Here is a 20,339-nt window from a genome sequence, read left to right as displayed (position 1 = left end):
TGTTCATGAAGGTCAGGTAGGGCACAATGCATTGGATCGTTTGGAGCTGGAAGAAGCCCTTTAAGAGGTTTTTACGCTCCAGTGTAACATTGATGTTCTTTGTGATTCTGAGGTTTCTGACAGTTGTCCTTCGAAGAGACCGGGTCCCCATTTCATCTGGCCAAATGCTTGGTGTGAGATTTGGTGGTGCTATGCCACATACTGTAATCTCTATTTTGCTTGGGTTGCGTGTACGTCTGTTTTTAATGACCCAAGAGTCCATGTGTGCAAGGCATGTGCTGAGGTCAGCTGTGTTAGCTGTACAGTCAAGTGTGAGCTTGTAGATTATTTGGGCGCCATCTTCCGAGATGAAGCAAGTGATGGCTACATTCTTAATAAGTTCCAGGAGCAGGGTTATGTACATGTTGATAGACAGGTCCCATGGTGTACCCTGCATGCCAACTGGTGGGGGAGTTTTATCAAAGGGGCCATCTGTGTTGTTTCAGTTCTCTCTGTAAGGAATGAGGCCATCCAGCCTAGGGGAGTTGCTTTTACTAGTCTTTTTAATATGATCTCACTGCTACTAGTGTCCAATGCAGTGGAAATGTGGGCATAGGTATTCTATCAAGCTCGCTGGATTTCTAGCATTGACCGTAACGAGGAAGTCCTGGCTGGGATAAGGATCAAAGGCTGTTAGTGTTGGGGGAAATTGTGTATTGGTGCAGTTCTGCCATTGTTGGATCTGGTAAAGTTGGTCATTTGCTGTCCTGGTGGTATTGGATTTGAAGAATTATGTTACGGGATTGTGTTGAGATCGAGTCACAGAGGTTGTTAGTTGGTGTGGTGCCATGTTGGAGGCTCCAGGGTGTTTGAATGTGTGGATTATTTCAGAGACTCCCTTCTGTTCATGTTGTGTTGGTTCTATTCGATGGGGGCAATGGCTTTTTTTTAAAATTTGATTAATTTGCTCTCTGATGTGGCAGCTGTTTATAGTCGGCCAATTCATTGGTAGGAAAATAATAGTTCCGAGGTCATTAAGTTTGGGGCTAATCCATTTGGGAAGAAAAGCTGAACAGGATGGAGAGATCCAACATCTTTTTTTCATGAAGCCCTCCCGACACTCCTGACTATTCATATAATATGTATGCCCATGGTTTCAAACAGGGAACACTCTTCTGAAACATTACATTCTCTTAAACCTTTATGACATAACACCAAGTGATAAATCAAACTTTGACAGACCCCTGTAATGGCTAGTGAGCAGCTCCCACTCACCTGAAAGTGAATCTCCCAATTAAGTCTTGAGCCTTGAGTTACAATTTAGATCAAGGTAGGGCAATTGTTATCTAATGTACAACCCTCGATACATCTATTTCTTGTGTTTTTTTTTAGTTGGTGACTATCATTTCTTTTTTCTAAGAGGCTCTTCGTGGTTGTGCCCTTTGAATGTGGTTAGATGTGCAGCAATGCAGTGTGTGCGGCGGATATTGGTTGCCCTTAATGCCAGGTATGAGCACTGTTGAGAGCATTGCAGGGCAAGAGGGCTTTCCGAGGTGTAAAATAGCTTTCACAATCCTTCCAGCATTGGGTACTGAGTGCAAAGGTCTCCTGAATAATACTCAAATGGATCACCACATTTTTTTGATATTTTCCACCAAAACAAAAGCACCATTTTTGGACATAGGGAACCAGTACCTCATATTCTGTTAACATTTGGATTTCGTTTCAGGGGCAAGCTGCTTAATAGTGTCAACTTCCATATTTAAAATAGAATGTGTGCAGTTAAGAAGAACAAGCCTTAGAAACATTCACCACTATGGGAGGAAGGAGATGTTAATTTATATATCGAGTGCTGGCAGTTAAGGAAGGTTCTCACATCTTTAGAATTGCATGGAAAATGTCAGCCTTGTCTCCAGAATGGCATTGCATCAATCAAAGGTAAACAAGGAAAAGCTAAAACGTTCAAGGAACAGAGATCTTGTAGAGCTTAGGGCATTTGATCTCACACATAGGTTGTCAAGCCCCTCAGGCATATGAGAGGTGCTGATCCACTTCAGAAATGTGCGAATACCTGTTCCTAGCTGAGCTAAAAGGCCATGGCACTGGTGAGACTCGATTCCCGGCCCTTCAGACATCTCAGAGGCTCTGCTCCTCAGGGACATCAGAGGCTCTGTCCACATGGATATAAAAGGTCTTGATTCTCCTCGGGGAGGTAGGTTGACTTGCTCTTGATCAAGACTGACTGTGACAATCCTTAACTTCAGGGGTAAGAGAGGTCCAGCAGACCCCCTGTGCACATGCTGGCTCCATTACCCAGGGATTTGGGAGGGCCAAGCTTCTCTTCACAAATGTGAGGGAGGCTATTTCCTCTTAAGACTGAGAGACTCTGCACCTATGAGAGCACCCACAGAGTCTCTGCCACTCATTGCGGTATATTGAGGTATGTATTAACTCTATTAGGTGAGAGATTCTACTCCTCAGTGAGTTAAGAGACCTGGCCCATTGGGCAGGTGTGAGGCCCATCTGCGCCAAGAGGCCATAGATTCTGCTCCTCATAAATCAAGGTGCCTTGTTTTGCCTCATGGAAATGAGATGCCCTAGTCCTTGCTAGGTAGACCGTAGCCCTGCTCCACCTGAGTGTGTGAAGCCTTAATGTTTATTGGGGAAGCTAGCAGCCCTGATCCTCAGGGGGTGGAGAGGGATTTCACCTCACCAGATAAGTAAGAGGCCCTACTCCTTAGGTTGGCCATGCTCTTCAGCGGCGTGAGAGACATTGATCCCCAGAGGAAGCGATAGGCCCTGCTTCTCAGGGGGTTGGGAGGCCTCGCTCCTCGTCAGAGAAGTGATAGGCCCTGCTTCTAAGGGGGTTGGGAGGCCTCGCTCCTCCTCAGAGAAGTGATAAAACCCTGCTTCTCAGGGGGTTGGGAGGCCTCACTACTCCTCAGATATGATATAATATGATAGGCTATTTATAACACGCTTAATACCCAGAGGTTTCTAAGCGCTGACACGGGGATTGAACCTGTGTTGCTCCGTGTGGTCTTGCTTCCAAGGTGAGCACCTTGCCCCTGAGCTATCCTCCAGAGTCAAAGAAGTGAGAGCCCTAATCCTTAGGTTGGCCCTGCTCCCCAGTGGTATGAGAGACATTGATCCCCATAGGAAGCGACAGGCCCTGCTTCTCAGGGGTTGAGAAGCCTCGCTCCTCCTAAGAGAAGTGAGAGGCCCTACTCCTTAGGTTGGCCCTGCTCCCCAGTGGTGTGAGAGACATTGATCCCCATAGGAAGCGACAGGCCCTGCTTCTCAGGGGTTGAGAAGCCTCGCTCCTCCTAAGAGAAGTGAGAGGCCCTACTCCTTAGGTTGGCCCTGCTCCTCATAGGAGTGAGAGGCACTGATCCTCCTCGTGGAAGCGAGTAGCCTGCAAGTCTGTGAGCTCTGGGCTGACTGCCTCTTTAAGAGATCCAGTTGCCTTCGTTTGGGATTTCCTGGCTGCTCTGGCAGAGATTAAACCACAGACCCAGCCAAACATATTTGTGTGGGAGGAAGAGAGCAAACTGCGCCTTTTCTATGTGTGCCAATGTTAACTGTCAGAGGGAAAGGAAGTCATTGGGGCAGAGGTAGCAGCGGCTTATAGAAGTAACCGACTGGGGACTATTAACATTCTTTAATGGACAATACGTCATCAAATGTGCAGGATGTCTAGGGCGCAATCCTCCCCTAAGGGTGGGTCTTTAGGAAGCTATAAATATAAAGATGTCTTTTTGTTGTTGTGCTATTCCCCAAACTGAAAATGAAACATCACATTATTATTTCATGTTTCTGCTTTATAACAACACGGCTAGGAAGCTGTCACCTAAGACAGATACGTACCTAACAAAAGCATGCATGCATGTATGGAAAGCGATGTATGCGTACGAATGTACGCATGTTTATAATCACATACGCATAAATGCATGCTTTACATATCCAGGAGTGCATACATGCACAGACGCTGACACGCATCCCTTTATATGCACGTACATGTGAATAAATGTTGTCTTCATCACACAATATGTGTACACATTTACACGTGTATATATACAGCCACAAGCGTAGGCATCACAGCTCTACAAAGGTAGGCGCACAATGCCGTTTATTTCCTCGGCCCCTGCTCTTACAGAGTGCATTACCTACAGTGATTGAGCCCAAACGATAGTTCCTGTATGTCCTGTCTCAAGCTTCCCTCCACATCCTCTGCAGCTGCCCCGCACTACTGGTGATATCATAACTTGCTGCTCGCAGGTTCGAGTCCAGCCTGGGCAGGTTCAGCCTTTCAAGGAGCGAGCGCTGCTGAATGGGCTAATATTAACTATTAACACCTGCTCTCTAATAAGGAAGGAGCCATTTAGCGTGTTGGTGAATTTTATCAGAGTGGTCAATATCATATTAACGTTTGTTGCAGAACAGTGGAAATAATGAACTAGCCCCCCCGCTGGTGCTCAAAGGCGAGAAGGACTGGTCTGGCGTGAGGGGGCAGATAGAGGGAGCAGATGCTGCGGCACCTCCAGCCCCTCACTCTACCCCCCCCCTACGGGATCAGAATCTGAGGAATACGACGATCACCCACCGCCATCAATTGCACCCTCACCTTCAGAGGTTCCACAAGATATGGTTGGGCTGAGCGACCAGCGGGATTTCTCGGGTGGAAGTGTCCCACCTGACAGCCACCCAGAGGGCACTAGTAGAAGTGTACCAAAAGAAGTAGTGCAACTGTGACCCCGGCGGGGAACAGAGTAGGCAGGACGGGTTGCAGCCATGCCGATTGACAGCCAATTGAGTTGTAACAGATTTCAGTTTAGCTGTAACTGCTATCGGGTAGTAAAGTGGGGAAGTGTGCTTTAAATTCACAAAGCACAGTTCCGGAATGGTGAAAATGGTGTCAAAAAGTAGTAGAACTGTTTACATTAAAAAATAAAAGTAGTGGAACAACGCTTCCGACTGTTCCCGCTAACTTCGACGACTGCCAGGGGGGACCCTAAGATTTGGCAGCTTAGGGCCCTCCGACGATAGAGATCAGGGTTCCCTTCGGCGACTGAGGTCAGGGGAACCTTTAACCTAGAGGTTGAGGAGCAGGGGCTGAGAGATGAGAAGCCCTGATGCCTTGTAGATTAGGGCATTAGGACCACGGGGGATCAGGCATCCTTCATTCCATTCATATGTCTTAGCAAGCAATGCAGTATTTAGCATGCACAATTTACAGACAAAATACCAAAACAAATTTGGAAAGAAATGACACATATTAAAAAAAACAGCAGATGCAAGATTAGTGATAACAGACAGGGGAATATAACAGAAGATCACACTTAGGATGATATCACACATGATCAAAAATGTACTGCAGATCTTGCTCCGACCCTATTACAAATTCTAAAGCAGATACTCGAAAAGTGGACTTGTCAGGGTTTGTTCACGATACATGAAAGAAAATACCTTTTGAATCTATATCCTGTGAAAGCAACACTCTGCCTATAGTGAAAATACATAACACTGGCTAAGCATTTATCCTGTGAAAGCAACACTCTACCTATAGTGAAAATACATAACACTGGCTAAGCATTTATCCTGTGAAAGCAACACTCTACCTATAGTGAAAATACATAACACTGGCTAAGCATTTATCCTGTGAAAGCAACGCTCTACCTATAGTGAAAATACATAACACTGGCTAAGCATTTATCCTGTGAAAGCAACACTCTACCTATAGTGAAAATACATAACACTGGCTAAGCATTTATCCTGTGAAAGCAACGCTCTACCTATAGTGAAAATACATAACACTGGCTAAGCATTTATCCTGTGAAAGCAACGCTCTACCTATAGTGAAAATACATAACACTGGCTAAGCATTTATCCTGTGAAAGCAACGCTCTACCTATAGTGAAAATACATAACACTGGCTAAGCATTTATCCTGTGAAAGCAACGCTCTACCTATAGTGAAAATACATAACACTGGCTAAGCATTTATCCTGTGAAAGCAACGCTCTACCTATAGTGAAAATACATAACACTGGCTAAGCATTTATCCTGTGAAAGCAACGCTCTGCCTATAGTGAAAATACATAACACTGGCTAAGCATTTATCCTGTGAAAGCAACGCTCTGCCTATAGTGAAAATACATAACACTGGCTAAGCATTTATCCTGTGAAAGCAACGCTCTACCTATAGTGAAAATACATAACACTGGCTAAGCATTTATCCTGTGAAAGCAACGCTCTACCTATAGTGAAAATACATAACACTGGCTAAGCATTTATCCTGTGAAAGCAACGCTCTGCCTATAGTGAAAATACATAACACTGGCTAAGCATTTATCCTGTGAAAGCAACGCTCTGCCTATAGTGAAAATACATAACACTGGCTAAGCATTTATCCTGTGAAAGCAACGCTCTACCTATAGTGAAAATACATAACACTGGCTAAGCATTTATCCTGTGAAAGCAACACTCTACCTATAGTGAAAATACATAACACTGGCTAAGCATTTTGATGATTTTCTTTGATGCTTAATACCTCATAGTTATGTTTATTTGTTAACTTTTGATCATGTGCAGAGTCTTGGAGAGTGCAGATACCAATCACTGTGAAACACATGCCGTATCACATTAATGAATTGACTCCGTGTAATAACTGACATCTTTATAAAACCAACAGATTAGACATTTGGGCTGAATTTTTACCTAACACTATTCTGATCGTGCAACTGGACTCGCCCGCTCCAACATTTCATTCATAAACTTGAATCAGTCACCCTCGTCCATCCTCTGCATATCGCTGCAAGTGGACTCTCTAGTGGACAGAGCTCTGGGATATCCACTTGCATCTATCGTACCCATTAGATCGTTGGGGTTATGTTTCCTAGCTTGTGCTGGGTGACACCGAGTGCTCTCAGCTGGAGCTCGGGAGATCAGGGTCTAAGCGACTGCGTGCGCTTTAGTTCATATGCTCTCTACTGATCCTTGGTTGACGTACTGGTGCACTTCATGAAGCACTTTCACTTTCTATCCAATTTTCTATTCTTGTTGATCCCCAGTTTTTAGCTCCAGTTGCTCCCTGCAAAGACAATCCCTGACCTGGAGTTGTGCTCGTTCCAGGTTGACATCGACCTGCAACAGCGACACTCGTAGACAGGGGGTTCACTAAGCATTCATATCATGTACTCTGGCTTGCCTCGTGAGGTCACTGAGCTGGGACTCAGCAAGGTGATCTGCGGGTAGGTGTGGTGCTACTGGTAACCCTCTGCTGCAACACTTTTTCAGCACCACTGGTCTGCAGTTAGTTTACCTCATGATCTTTTGTGAGTGAAAAAATGGACTAATTTGCATTATAATTGTTCTTTTATAATGAGCTTAACACAGCGAGTGGTTTCTAAGCACAAGATCGGGATTTGAACCTGTGTTGTGCTGCGTTGTCTTGCTTCCAAGACAGACGCGTTGCCACTGAGTTATCATCCTCCCCCATTGGAATCTCATATATTCTCTTCAGTAGTTGGTAAAAACATTTTAAGGTTAGATTTTGAATGTAATGGTAGCGTGCGTTTCTCACCATCGTCATCCAATGTCAGGCCATAACTGGTCAGTATTAACTGGAAGAGAGGTAGATAGTTCCAAAGATGGTACCATCCAAGCAACCCAGCTCACGCTGCTCTCAGCTTGAGAATTCAAAGCAGGACATTCCCCTTAGCGGAAGGGTGCATGAGTAAGAACCAATGTAATACAATAGTGCAATGGCTGATCAAAGCAAGGATGTGCAAAGCCAATGGGTCTGGCATATTTTAGACAATGAACATCTTTTGTGTGTTAAATATGTCAATGGGTTATATGTGCATGGGTTTGTATGATCACACGTGAAGGAGATACTGGCACACAGCATTATCAGCCAGGAAGGCACAGTATCAATGGCAATGAAGGCCACTTTACCATCCCGAGCAGGTATTGTACACAGTGGTGTGGAAGTGAGAGGCAGGACAAAATGGAGGAGGCTCCGCGGGATACCCCAGCCAAAGGCCACAGTTTTGGACCAGGGAGTTAACAGACCTGCTGGGGGTGTGTTGTGTACACAGACAGACTTGGTCCCCCCTCCGGCAATGACAGGCTGGCTGCACTGACAAGTGGGAACACAATGAAGGCACCAACGTCATTGTAGAAACCAGGAACCAATTTATTACAGGAAGAGGACTAAACTCATTGCCAGCAGGATAACCTAGACACACTGGACTAACTAGGCACACCCACTGGCATGGAACCTGGGGAGTACCCTTGGATGCAAGTGGCGGAAGGGACACCAAGGCAGAAATTGAAGGGTTGTAGAGGGAGTTGGAGCAGGGGGCTCGTAGAGATGGTGAGGGGAAAAAAAGAGAGAAAGGCAGGCTCAGAGAGAGAGAGACCGGGGCACAGGGAGACAGAGACACAGGGAGAGGGAGAAACAGGGGTACAGGGAGACAGACACAGGGAGAGGGGGACAGGCACAAAGACACAGGGAGAAGGGGACAGATACTGAGACATAGGGAGAGGGAGAGACGGGCACAGGGGGACAGACACAGAGACACAGGGAGAGGGGGACGGGCACAAAGACACAGGGATAGGGAGAGAGGGGGCCCAGGGAGACAGACACAGAGACACAGGGAGATTGGGGACATGGGTGGCAGACAGGCTAGGAGCCCTACTGGCGGAAATATAGAGCAGGTTGAGGATGAAAGAAGGGGAAGGATGTTGAGGGAAGAAAAGGGTACCTGTGGAAGAGGCCTCCTGAGGTCGGCTGCCCCCTCATCAGCACACCACCACCAGCAACCAAGAAAGAGAGAGCCCCCAGTCCTTTCTCCACAGGCTTATATAAATCTGTTGCTCCCACCCATTCCAGGGCCAGACTTTCACCCAGGCAAGTGTTTGTTTGGCTGTTGCCAGGACACATTCTGTTTGGTTTCTAGGGGAGGTGGGATGCAGGGCTGGACACACATTTTCAGGTATCCTGTGTGATTCCCGAATCAGGGGAGTTTAAATCATAGAGTGCAGGGTAGATTAATTGCTGGACTGGGGAATGGAGGAGGTTCCCAGAAAGCGTGGAAGAGGTCAGTAGCTAGCTTGGTGACTTGCAGAGGGCATGATAATTACAGGGTGTAAAGATTGAGCCCTAGGTGTCAGATTACATTGGTGCTGGTTTCTGGCTGAAAGGGGGGGAGGGAGATGAACAGGTTTTCCAACAAGCAGCTTTATCCAGTCCTTTGGGAGGAATGTGATCCCTCTGTTACTGGCTGAAAGCTGGATGCCTAGGCTGGGGACAGGGAAAACTGGTTTTAGTGGAGTCCACACAGAGGGCAATGTTCAGTGTGCCAGAAACAAGCAACGATAGGCAGTGGATGCCCACAAAGCAAAATAAACTTCAGCTGGTTCTTAAACAATGAAAAAATAGATGCTACAAATTCCATACGATATCTAGGAGTGCTATTCAACACCTCAATACGTGAATGGAACTGGACCCAAGAGTTGCTAACGCAAATAACAATGTTCGCCTTACAAGGATTGAAACTTCATGCTGCATATTGCAATTTCACGTTAAAACCATTACTCCCCTTCTTTTTACAAAAAGTCGTACCGGCCATAACGTTTGGCAGTGACGGTGGTTGGAACATACCTGCAGACATCTGGTGTAAGTTGGAGGGCAAATTTTGGCGGAAAGTGCTACGATTACCACAGAACCTCGCAACAACAGTGATCCGCTATGAACTCGGCATAGAGTCATTATACAGCACAGTGCTGTGGAAGTCTTTCTCGGCATGGCAGAAAATGAGAATGGTTCCAGTAGCTGGCCCTTACAAAATCCTACAAAAAAGCTCCAACACTAACACGTCGGACCTAATAAGCGTGTGGGGAAAAAAACTTCTCGCGATCATGCGATCTGCAGATCTGACTGAGGAGCTCGTCATAAAAATGCCACAAAGAGCCAAAATAAAATTGAGACGCTGGAATTAGATACAGAATGATGAAAGGTGAAAAAAGTTGACATCTATTCAAGACCTGGGAACGTCGTCGCATGGCCTTGACGAAACCCCTAAGTACTTATGTAAATTCCCTTCACGACATCATCGTATCAATTCATGAGACTGCGCTTCAACCTCTACAAGACCAAAGCAGTTCTAATGATGAGGCGCGACCCTGACACCACTGACAATCAATGCAGATACTGCAACAATGCAGCAGAGTCGGCCAAACATCTGATAATTGAATGCCCAGCTACCAAAGTCCAAAGGACATTACATCTTGCAAGCCACGCTCCAATAGACAACAACTTCGAACAGTGGTGGAGCTATTTAATCTCTGGAACAAATACATGGTTGACGTGTGCAGTGATAAATTATATGGACTCCATACTGCCAGAAATCTGATGAGGCCTTTGGCCAGGTTGAACAAGCAGCAACACGATGGACTGTCAAGTAAAGGACATATGGAACTATGTAATAAAAAGTTTGTTTTTTTGTAACCTAAACTAAAAAGTACAATAAAAATGTAATAAAAAAAAATAGGGATTACTAAGGTACATAATATAGTGATCAGGCAATGTTGGGAACACGCAAGCACTTGACAGTGAGCATAAACAGCGTAGAAAGTATAGTCTGGGGCGAATATACAATCCTATGCAGTGCAAGATAGAAAGTACATTTAGTAAACATGACGGTCACACACAGCCATTTCCACAGTGGTGAGACTGTAAGAAACAAACAGTTCTTCTCAGCAGGACTGCTATACCTATGAGGCAGCACTGGCCCGACTCACTGGGATCATTAAGGGTTACTTGGTAAGTGTAGCACCTCACAACACAATTTATGTTTATACGGCAGAAGTCTGCCACCTTTGAGGCTCAAGATATGTTGGACTTAAACTCCCATCAGCCTTAACCAGCATAGTCAGCGGTGAAGAATCCTTGTACTTGCAGTCCAAAACATCTGGAGAGCAGGCAACAGGTTGCAGACCCCATATTTGGAGGAACAGAATTAGAACATCTATGCTGGACTACTATGTAGTATTATCTTAATATAGAACTGTTTCTTGCAGCAAGTGAATGGGCAAGGACTATAAAGTCCACCTTACACCTCCCAGGTGTTGAGATACACACTTTTATAGCAACACCAATGTATTTATTACAGCAACTCCCATGCTTAACAAAGTGGCGTGTCCAGACTCTTTTGACGGGGGTGGCCAAGTGGGGCACTGACTTATGCAGGGGTGGCATGAAGTACGAACACACACACACACATCATGATCACAGTTTAGGATAATGAGATAGCACTTGGGGTGGCCAATCAGATTCCAGGGGTAGCACGTGCCATCTCAGGCCACTCCCTAGCCACGCCACTGGCCCTAACATTGGTGACCGGACACAGCTGGACCCGACCTTCATAAATATCCATTGTGGGGGTATGGCCACGAGGGGGGGGAGAGTTGCTCCCAAAAGTTCACATTCTGCTGCCTCCTACATTAACCCCTAATAACTCTAACAATTAAACGTATTAAAATAGACATCAAAAAGAAATGTACACGGGTTCCAGGCGAGGCAGCAGCCACAGAAGCTACACACAGTAGAATCCAGGAACAGGGTGTGCCGCTCTGTAGACACAGTGTGGGAGAACTGCTGCCATGGAACCTCTCTGTCCTATATGAACTCTTAAAGCTCTAAAGAGACTATATAATTTGACAACAATTGAATCAGCTTTTAGACTATTGTGCATTAATCAACATAAGTTTTACTATTGAAGTACATCAATATAAAAAGAAACTCGAACTGCATCCGGAGCCTGATCTTGAAAAGCTGGAATTCCCCTAACAAGAATCATAAAATGTAAGTCATCTAAAGACAGGAGGGCGTGCGCGCGCAAACACACCCCACACGTCTCACTCCCGGGTAAGGTAGTGCAGGTTTCCCCTCACATGCAAACGCGGGGTAGGGCAGGCATCAAAAGTGTGCATCACAGGCACACAGGACCTGCACAGCTCATGCAGCAGAGGCAGTGCACAACATGGACGGAAGGAAGAACAGCATTGCAAGTGTTCTTCACACATACACAAGAGGTGGTGCATCCATAGGTAGAGAAGAAGTACTAGCCTTACTTGCAAAGAGCGAAGGTACAGCACAGGGAGCAGCACTGTTGCCGCCTTCACATACAAACGAACAGGTAAATCACTAACAGCAACAGGAGTGTAATTTGTGGGACCCCTGTGGTCTCCCTTGCTACCCCTGCTGTCTCCCTTGCTACCCCTTTTTTTATGGTAGCTCCTGGCCACTGAAGTAGCGGGGAACACTACACCAGGTCTGGGGCAGTGGGGTCACAGCCCAGTCCTCACCCATCTGGGTGAAGGCTGGGCCGGGGCTTCGAGCGTGAGAAGGAAGCGCTCAATAGGGTGAGCTGATCATGACATGTCGCACGTGTCACATGCCACGTTCAGTTACAACCCCTCTCCTCCGGCTTCCTCGCGGCTCTTATGCAGGAACCAGGAAGATCACCCAGCTTCCTGGTTCCCTGGTTCCCTGGTTCCTGTTTGTGAGCAGCATGGAGGAGCCGAGGTTGGCCTGGAGTGACGGACCAAAGCTGGAAAAACAGGTAAGAAGTCTTTTTTAAAAAAAATGGGATATGTATATTGCATGTGTGGAGTGTGTGTCAGATGTATGTATGTGCTATGGGTCAGTGAGTGGTGGGTGAATGAGAAGAAATGTGCTAGTGTGTGTTTGAATGTTTTGGGTGGGTGTGTGCCTGTGTGGAGAATACAGTGAGAGTGGATGGAAGAGAAGATGTATGAATGAGTGACTGGTGGGTGAATGAGTAGGAATGTGATAGTGTGTGTTTGAATGCTTTGGGTGGGTGTGTGCCTGTGTGGAGAATGCAGTGAGAGTTGATGGAAGAGCAATTGTATGAATGAGTGACTGGTGGGTGAATGAGTAGGAATGTGATAGTGTGTGTTTGAATGTTTTGGGTGGGTGTATGCCTGTGTGGAGAATGCAGTGAGAGTGGATGGAAGAGAAGATGTATGAATGAGTGACTGGTGGGTGAATGAGTAGGAATGTGATAGTGTGTGTTTGAATGTTTTGGGTGGGTGTATGCCTGTGTGGAGAATGCAGTGAGAGTGGATGGAAGAGAAGATGTATGAATGAGCGACTGGTGGGTGAATGAGTAGGAATGTGATAGTGTGTGTTTGAATGTTTTGGGTGGGTGTATGCCTGTGTGGAGAATGCAGTGAGAGTGGATGGAAGAGAAGATGTATGAATGAGTGACTGGTGGGTGAATGAGTAGGAATGTGATAGTGTGTGTTTGAATGTTTTGGGTGTGTGTGTGTGCCTGTGTGGAGAATGCAGTGAGAGTGGATGGAAGAGAAGATGTATGAATGAGCGACTGGTGGGTGAATGAGTAGGAATGTGATAGTGTGTGTTTGAATGTTTTGGGTGGGTGTATGCCTGTGTGGAGAATGCAGTGAGAGTGGATGGAAGAGAAGATGTATGAATGAGTGACTGGTGGGTGAATGAGTAGGAATGTGATAGTGTGTGTTTGAATGTTTTGGGGGTGTGTGTGTGCCTGTGTGGAGAATGCAGTGAGAGTGGATGGAAGAGAAGATGTATGAATGAGTGACTGGTGGGTGAATGAGTAGGAATGTGATAGTGTGTGTTTGAATGTTCTGGGTGGAAACGCAGGTGTTAGACACATCTGACAGTCGTGTGCCATCACTTCCTTATGTTATCAGAGGACAAGGCTAATGTGGTGTCACTTTTGCTAGCCCTAGCATTTTGGTGAAAGAACGCCCCTGAGCCGCAATAGTGCAGGCTTTCCTCGCATGTAGAAGAGGTACAGGGTACATGAGGGCCAGTAGCAATAGAATCTTCCCTACGTCTTTTCACTGCCCCTCCACTTCTTCTCCAACATCATCCATCCTCTTCTCACCCCCTACATCTTACTCCCCGTCCTCTTCCCTTTTTCCTCTCCCACAGGGCTTGAAACAACCTGAAGGCAGTACTAAGCACTATACATGAAACCTGCATACATGCTTACAAGTATAACACAGACTTAAGTAGTGCAAGCTACTCTGCCCCATTGAAAATGCACAGAACTGGCAGCTGCAGACCAAGTGCCACTTACAGAGCATGGGCACAACAGGCAGCATTAGAGAAAGCTCTCTGCGCTGCTCCATAGCCCTGCATAGAAGGTTTGATGATGCACAGTTCGATCCACTGGAGCTCTGAAGATGTGCACTAGTACTTCCCCAACAAATTAACTTCATTCCTGCAGAGAAGTTATATTGTGATATGTTCTTTGGTATTTGTGCAGCTCCTACTGCCATTGTTATGGTTCCGAAGCGCTGCGGGGTGGAAAGCCCATTGGAAGACTGTAGTCTGTGCAAACATGGAAATAAAACAGCATTACATTGCATGCAAATAGCCATTAGAATTAGGGGACTATTCAATTACTGGTAGGGATGACTAGTTTAAAACATTAACCAAAATCATGCAGAGCATTGTCTCTAGGTGCAGAAATGACTGCTATGTCAGTGACTGTGTGGCAGGTGGATCCATTTTGTTTTTGTGGGAGTCAGCAGTATTCTATGGCTTGCAGTGCAAGAGGGAGAATGGACATTATAAATAGTCTTTCAACCGCCAGGGCAACTGTCTACGGTTCAGGGCTCTGTCATACTTTACATGCAGAACACATGCACACTGAGCAAGTCGTGGTCAAGGCAAAGCAACCTACTTTGCTGCACACAAGTGTTGTTGCTGCCATATTTAAAAAAATACAGATCTGCAGAAATGTATTGTTAGGACTCTATTTCGAGAACTGCAGTGCAGCACATACATGTGTTCCATTCAAAGTATTACAATCTTTCAGAGAAACACTGGCCCCGTACTATTCAGCGTACTACTAGTCCTGCAGTGAGGGGCTGGTTTTGTCCCATAGCATGCAACCCAGTCTTTCAGAGTTACGACACAATCCCTTTCAAGAGTCGCAGTCCTGCAAAGTTTGTGCGTGTGTATGTTGGGTAGCTGGTGGAGAAGATGGGTGAGTGTGTGAGTGGTTGGGTGAATGGAGAGTTCAGTGAGTAAATTGATTCTCTTGTGGATTAATGTGTGATCATTGGATGTGTGGTGTCTAAATCGATGCACTGGTGAGTGAGTGGGTAGATCAGCGAGTGTTAGGATGGGTGACGGAATGGGTCGGTGAGTGCACAGGCGAGTGAGTGCAAGTGATGGTGTCGGTAACTGGGTGAGAAGGTGGATTGGTAAGTGACCGGATGAATGGGTGCATTAGTGAGAGGACGAGTGAGTGTGTGATAGGTTGAGTGAATGATGAAGTGTGCAGATGTTTGAGTCAGTAGACGAGTAAGTGGCGAATAAGTGAGTGAAGAAGTGGAGGGATGTATAAGTGGATGAAATAGTGAGTGGATGGATGAGAAAGTAGATGGGGAGTGACTGTATGAGGGAATCGAAGAGAGAGGGTGAGTGAGTGGATGTTGAATTATCTTTGTTGCTTGCTCTGCCAAACAGTAGGGTTATCTCAGGCCATTTGATTACATTTGGAGAATGCTTGCTTTTACAAAGCCTATGTCAAATGCGACTTGAAATGAAGCCTATATCATCAAAATAAGCTCCCCTTTACTCCCAGAGAGGGGAGTTGTACCCTTGGCTATGCTGATATTGTGCAGCCCCCGGGAAGCGCTCTTTTGCTTACTGTACATCCCAAAAATGCAAAGGACTTTCCTTCTGGAGCCCAGTTCTAAGCATATCCCTGTACTCTTTATCATGTCAATTGAAAATGCAAGTTGCACCAGAATTCTGAAATCAGAACATCCCCATTGTAAGTTTGACAAGTTGAGAGCTCTACCCTACATGGGGGCGGGGGTGGTGACATGTTCCAGACAGCCCTTGCACATCTCTTCGGACTCGCCCTCGTCCCCGTCCTTTAGGCGTATCTCGATCCTTTCGACCTATTGTAGTGCCAGTGCTTTCCAGAAAGCAGCTACACGTTGGAGTGACCCATGACAATCGTCTTAATGATGTGGCACCTAGGGGCGACACTGTGAGGCGGATGCAGTGCATTATGGCCGGCGTAGATCTAATGTAATTGGTCGTTGTAATTGGTTATTTATGTCGCGCTTAATACCCAGAGGTTTCTAAGTGCGGACCTGGGGATCGAACTTGTGTTGCTCCGCCTCGTCTTGCTTCCAAGGCGTGCACGTTGCCCCTGAGCTATCCACCCAATAAATGAAGGTTATGCCAGGCCTAGCTCCTCCACGAGCACAAAAGGCAATTGGTTGTGCCGCTTTTTACAGAGACCCTGTTCTGGGAGCAAGGGAGAAGAACCCTGAAAGTATCACCCAACGCCTTTACATCTTTAAATGGAATGGTATTCATAGCCATTCCCTAAGATCTACTACGTTAAAGTACACTTTGCTGTTTTAGCCACATGAAAACTATTGACATCTTGAAGGGAAGTGTGGTGGATGCTGTTTGTGGCGGCCATATTGTATCAGCAAACTATGTTTTCATTTGCTACAGATTTAAGGCTCATCTGCCTGCTACGATGAGAGAAATGCCTGCTGCATAGAGGCCTCACACTTGAAATACATCATTTACAAGGTGAATCCCAAAAATTGAATACATTATTTCAAACAGGTTTTTTTCCATCCATCAATGTTTTGAAATCCTTGCTATCGCCAAGTGTTTGTGTGTGTTAGAAAGATGAAGCTGGTACATGGCAGAGCCAGTGCAGAGCGTGTATGTGCCAGGTAGAGAAGAGCATAACACAGAGCGATGGTGGGCGGCGGGGAGAGCTAAATGAAATTTGGCAAGTGCAACCTACAGGCAAAATCTAAAAATGCACCTCTTTGCATGTGGCTGCCCACACTGTCAAATAACCATTTGCTCCATTCATAAAGTGAAATTACAATGGGCCAATCTGAGAGCCAAGCCCAGATACAATGAAACAATTACAAGTAGTATATTCATTGTTGAGCTGATGAGCGACAACGGGGTCCATGTGAGAGAGAGGTATGGTAGGTTTAGCCAGGCCTGGAAAGCCTTCCCTGAAGATTCATAGTGTTTGCACTTGCACACCAGCTCCCGTAGTGCCGACAGAGAGGGATGCAGGGTAGTGCCTTCAGTGCAGCCCCGTGGGTGCGTCTGGAGCTCTTTGTGAGTCCTCATGAGGCTTGGTTGAATGAACACCTCACAACAGTGTGACAAGGTAGTGAAAGTGCAGTTGTATCTATCAGTCAAGCAGTTATTTTCTTCTTTCTCTGATTTTTTTTATATATTGTTCCAAAATTGTCTGCATCCCTCGCCAACCTGCTGTGCATCCACATATCCGCTGGCTACTCAAACTCAACATTCCAACACACAATAATATCAACCCAAGCCCCCTTAGCCTGAAACCTTGAGATATGTTACACGTTCTGAACTCCAGCTGACTCCCAGTCCATCTTCAAGTCAAACGTCCCACTTTATGTGTGATCTTTAATTAATTTATTTATTTGTTGAGCATTTGTTAGGGCGCCTATACAACAAAATGGGGTGATCTGATTGGGTATTCATGTTACATAAGTGAGCTAAGCTTGGTACTGCGGGCCATGTGGAGGTTTGCTTCACCATCCACTTTAGCATTCAGGGGTACAAGGCTTTTCAGGTCCATCAATGGGAGACCAGAGAACACTGCATTCAAGTACCCCGAAATCCACACACACACACACACCAATGCTCATAAACGAGGAACACACTCCTTGTAATTGTGTTACCCTTTAATTTCATTTTAGAGGGTTTCTCTTTGGTAGAGATAGCCCTTGGATTCACAGAGGAATATTCACATCTGCCTGACAAAAGATCATTAATATAGCTTTGCCAGCCTTATATATTACTTTATCGTGAAAAATAGGTTAGAATTGTCCGAAAAATACAGGCTCTGTCAAATGGCTGCGCTTAGTAAACCATGAGTGCACCAGAAAAATCAAAATGATCTGGAGAACATGGGGCCTGTTTGGGGGCCTGTATGAGCCCCGAGACATTATCCTATGTCCCCTAGTCTCAGAGAGTAGGCTCCATCTGCAAGATCTATGTTAGCCTCTATGTTAGATCTATGTTGACCTTGTGAAAGATTTGGTGTGCATGTTTGGAAACAATAATGTTTCGAATACTGGAGGAATTCCAAATTAAATGACAATACAAATACTAATGTCTCATTTTCATATGGTCTTTAATGCCTGATTCCTCAGCTTCTAAACACTGTCATGATAGATGTTATTAAAAGTTCTTGAAGTGATAAACTTGGATCCTTTCAGATACATTGAAAGAAAGTGAATGAGGATTAGGGTATCAGGGCATTCTTTAGCAAGGGCTAGCTCAGTACTCCAAAAGATTCTCTCTGAAGTGGTCCTGCTCAAAATGGGTATTGTGACGTCAAAAGTAACCCTTGCCCTACCGCTTGCAGCAGGTCAATGTAAAGCACCTCCCCTGAATGTGTCTAGAAGGCATAATGAAATAAGGCATGCAATTAAACACAATAAAGAAACCAAAATGCAAGGCCCATACAATCAAACTCGAAAAGAAAGTAAATGTGCAGTGGATAAAAGCTTAAGAAGGATCAGAACTCTCCCACCCACGACAACGGCAGAACCCTCGACTGGATAGCCGACCTGAACAGCCAGGTCACCATCACCTCCAACAACCCTTGCCCATGGTCGGACCACCACATCATCATCTTCTCCTTCCCACCTCTTAAACAACCCATCAGCCCGCCACCTAGACTCCCACCTACTCTGTCCAGTAGCTCGAGACTAATCACCAAATACTCCATCTCCCCCTCACTCAAGCCCATTACCCCAGTACCTCTGAAGGTAACCAACCCTCAAGCCCTAGCTGACCTATATGCAATCACCCTCACTAATGCTATCAACCTGGTTGCCCCTCTCATCCCCAGAAAGGCCAAGCCCACTTGCCACCTCAACCCCTGGTTCACTGCAGACCTTCAAACCTTGCGCAGTGGGAAAAAACAAGCAGAAGCGCTTTGGAAAAAGAAGCCCAAAAAGCCACTACACAGTCCCACCCTCCGCAGCCTTCGACACAGTTAGTCATGACACCCTAACCAAAAGACTAGAAGACATAGGCATAACAGACACAGCACTACTCTGGACTAAATCATTCCTAGCAGACAGAACAGAAACCGTATGGATTAAACCCTCCAAATCCACTCCAAGAGTTAACGACTGTGGAGTGCCACAAGGAACCTCACTATCACCACTGTACTTCAACATCTACCGGTTATCCGAATCTTCAAAAAGTACAACATCACATGCCACAACTATGCAGATGATACCCAAATCATCTATAAAATCAATGACACCCAGGTTGATCACTCGACCCTAATCAAGTGTCTAAAAGAAGTCTTCAACTGGATGACTGCCAACAACCTGAAAATCAATCCAGGAAAGACAGAAATCATGATCATATCCAAAGACCAAGAGAACAAAACCGCCATCCCATGGCCAGCGGAAATGGGAACCACACTATCACCATCTAAGGTAGTAAAAAATCTGGGAGTCCTGATGGACAACACCCTAACCTTAGAACCACCAGTAAATGCAACAGTCAAGAAATGTTTTTCCTCCTCCACACGGCAAGAAGAATCCTACCTTTCCTCTCCTTCACGCACAAAACACTCACTATCATCGCCCTCATCATGTCAAGTATCGACTATGCAAACAGCCTCTACCTCGGAATTCCAGAAGACCTCCTGAAGAAACTACAACAGATCCAAAATACAGCAGCCAAACTACTCCTCAAACTATCAAGAAGAGAACACATCACTCCTTCCCTAAAAGCACTACACTGCTCTCAGTAAAACATTGCCTCACCTTCAAAACAATGTGCATAACGCACAGGGCAATCAGTGGACAAGGAGCAGAATTCCTACAAAAGAAAATAATCTACAAGCCAACCCTTCAGGTCAAGCAACGAAATCTGCCTGGAACGCAAACCATACCTCAAGAAGAAACTGGGAGGCACCTTCTTCTACCACTTAGCCGCAAAAACCTGGAACAACATCCCAAAAGGTATAAGAAACACCAAAAATGACCTAAAATTTAGGAAATGACTAAAAACCTGGCTCTTCAACATTACAGACTCAAACTGAAAACCGAAACAGAAAGGAAAAGGGATGAATAAACAAGAGTGGACACGGACAACCCCCAGTACCGAATGTGGACATCTCCCTATATGAAGAAGCTCCAATGGCACCTGGACGAAGGGCGCCGGTTAGAGGGGAACACAGGCAACACCCAAACTGAGATGGAGTCAACATCCCA

The 20,339-nt window shown here is 45.7% G+C and overlaps 1 protein-coding gene across 2 annotated transcripts in view; it reads left to right on the top strand.

Annotated features, from left to right (window-relative positions):
• The window catches only part of SYNPO (synaptopodin), a 242,756-nt gene that overhangs the window by 31,846 nt on the left and 190,571 nt on the right, over positions 1 to 20,339 (top strand). Inside the window, exon 2 of one of the 2 annotated variants that reach the window (XM_069654039.1) lies at positions 16,543 to 16,623. The exons of the other annotated variant lie outside the window; for it this stretch is intronic. The gene's annotated coding sequence lies outside the window, so the exon portion shown is untranslated. The remainder of the gene's footprint in view (positions 1 to 16,542; positions 16,624 to 20,339) is intronic. 2 annotated transcript variants of the gene reach the window in all.

The sequence above is a fragment of the Ambystoma mexicanum genome, chromosome 3q, assembly GCF_040938575.1.
Source record: "Ambystoma mexicanum isolate Mex_15411 chromosome 3q, UKY_AmexF1_1, whole genome shotgun sequence".
NCBI classification, from domain to species: domain Eukaryota; kingdom Metazoa; phylum Chordata; class Amphibia; order Caudata; family Ambystomatidae; genus Ambystoma; species Ambystoma mexicanum.
This window is presented reverse-complemented; position numbering and strand designations above follow the sequence as displayed.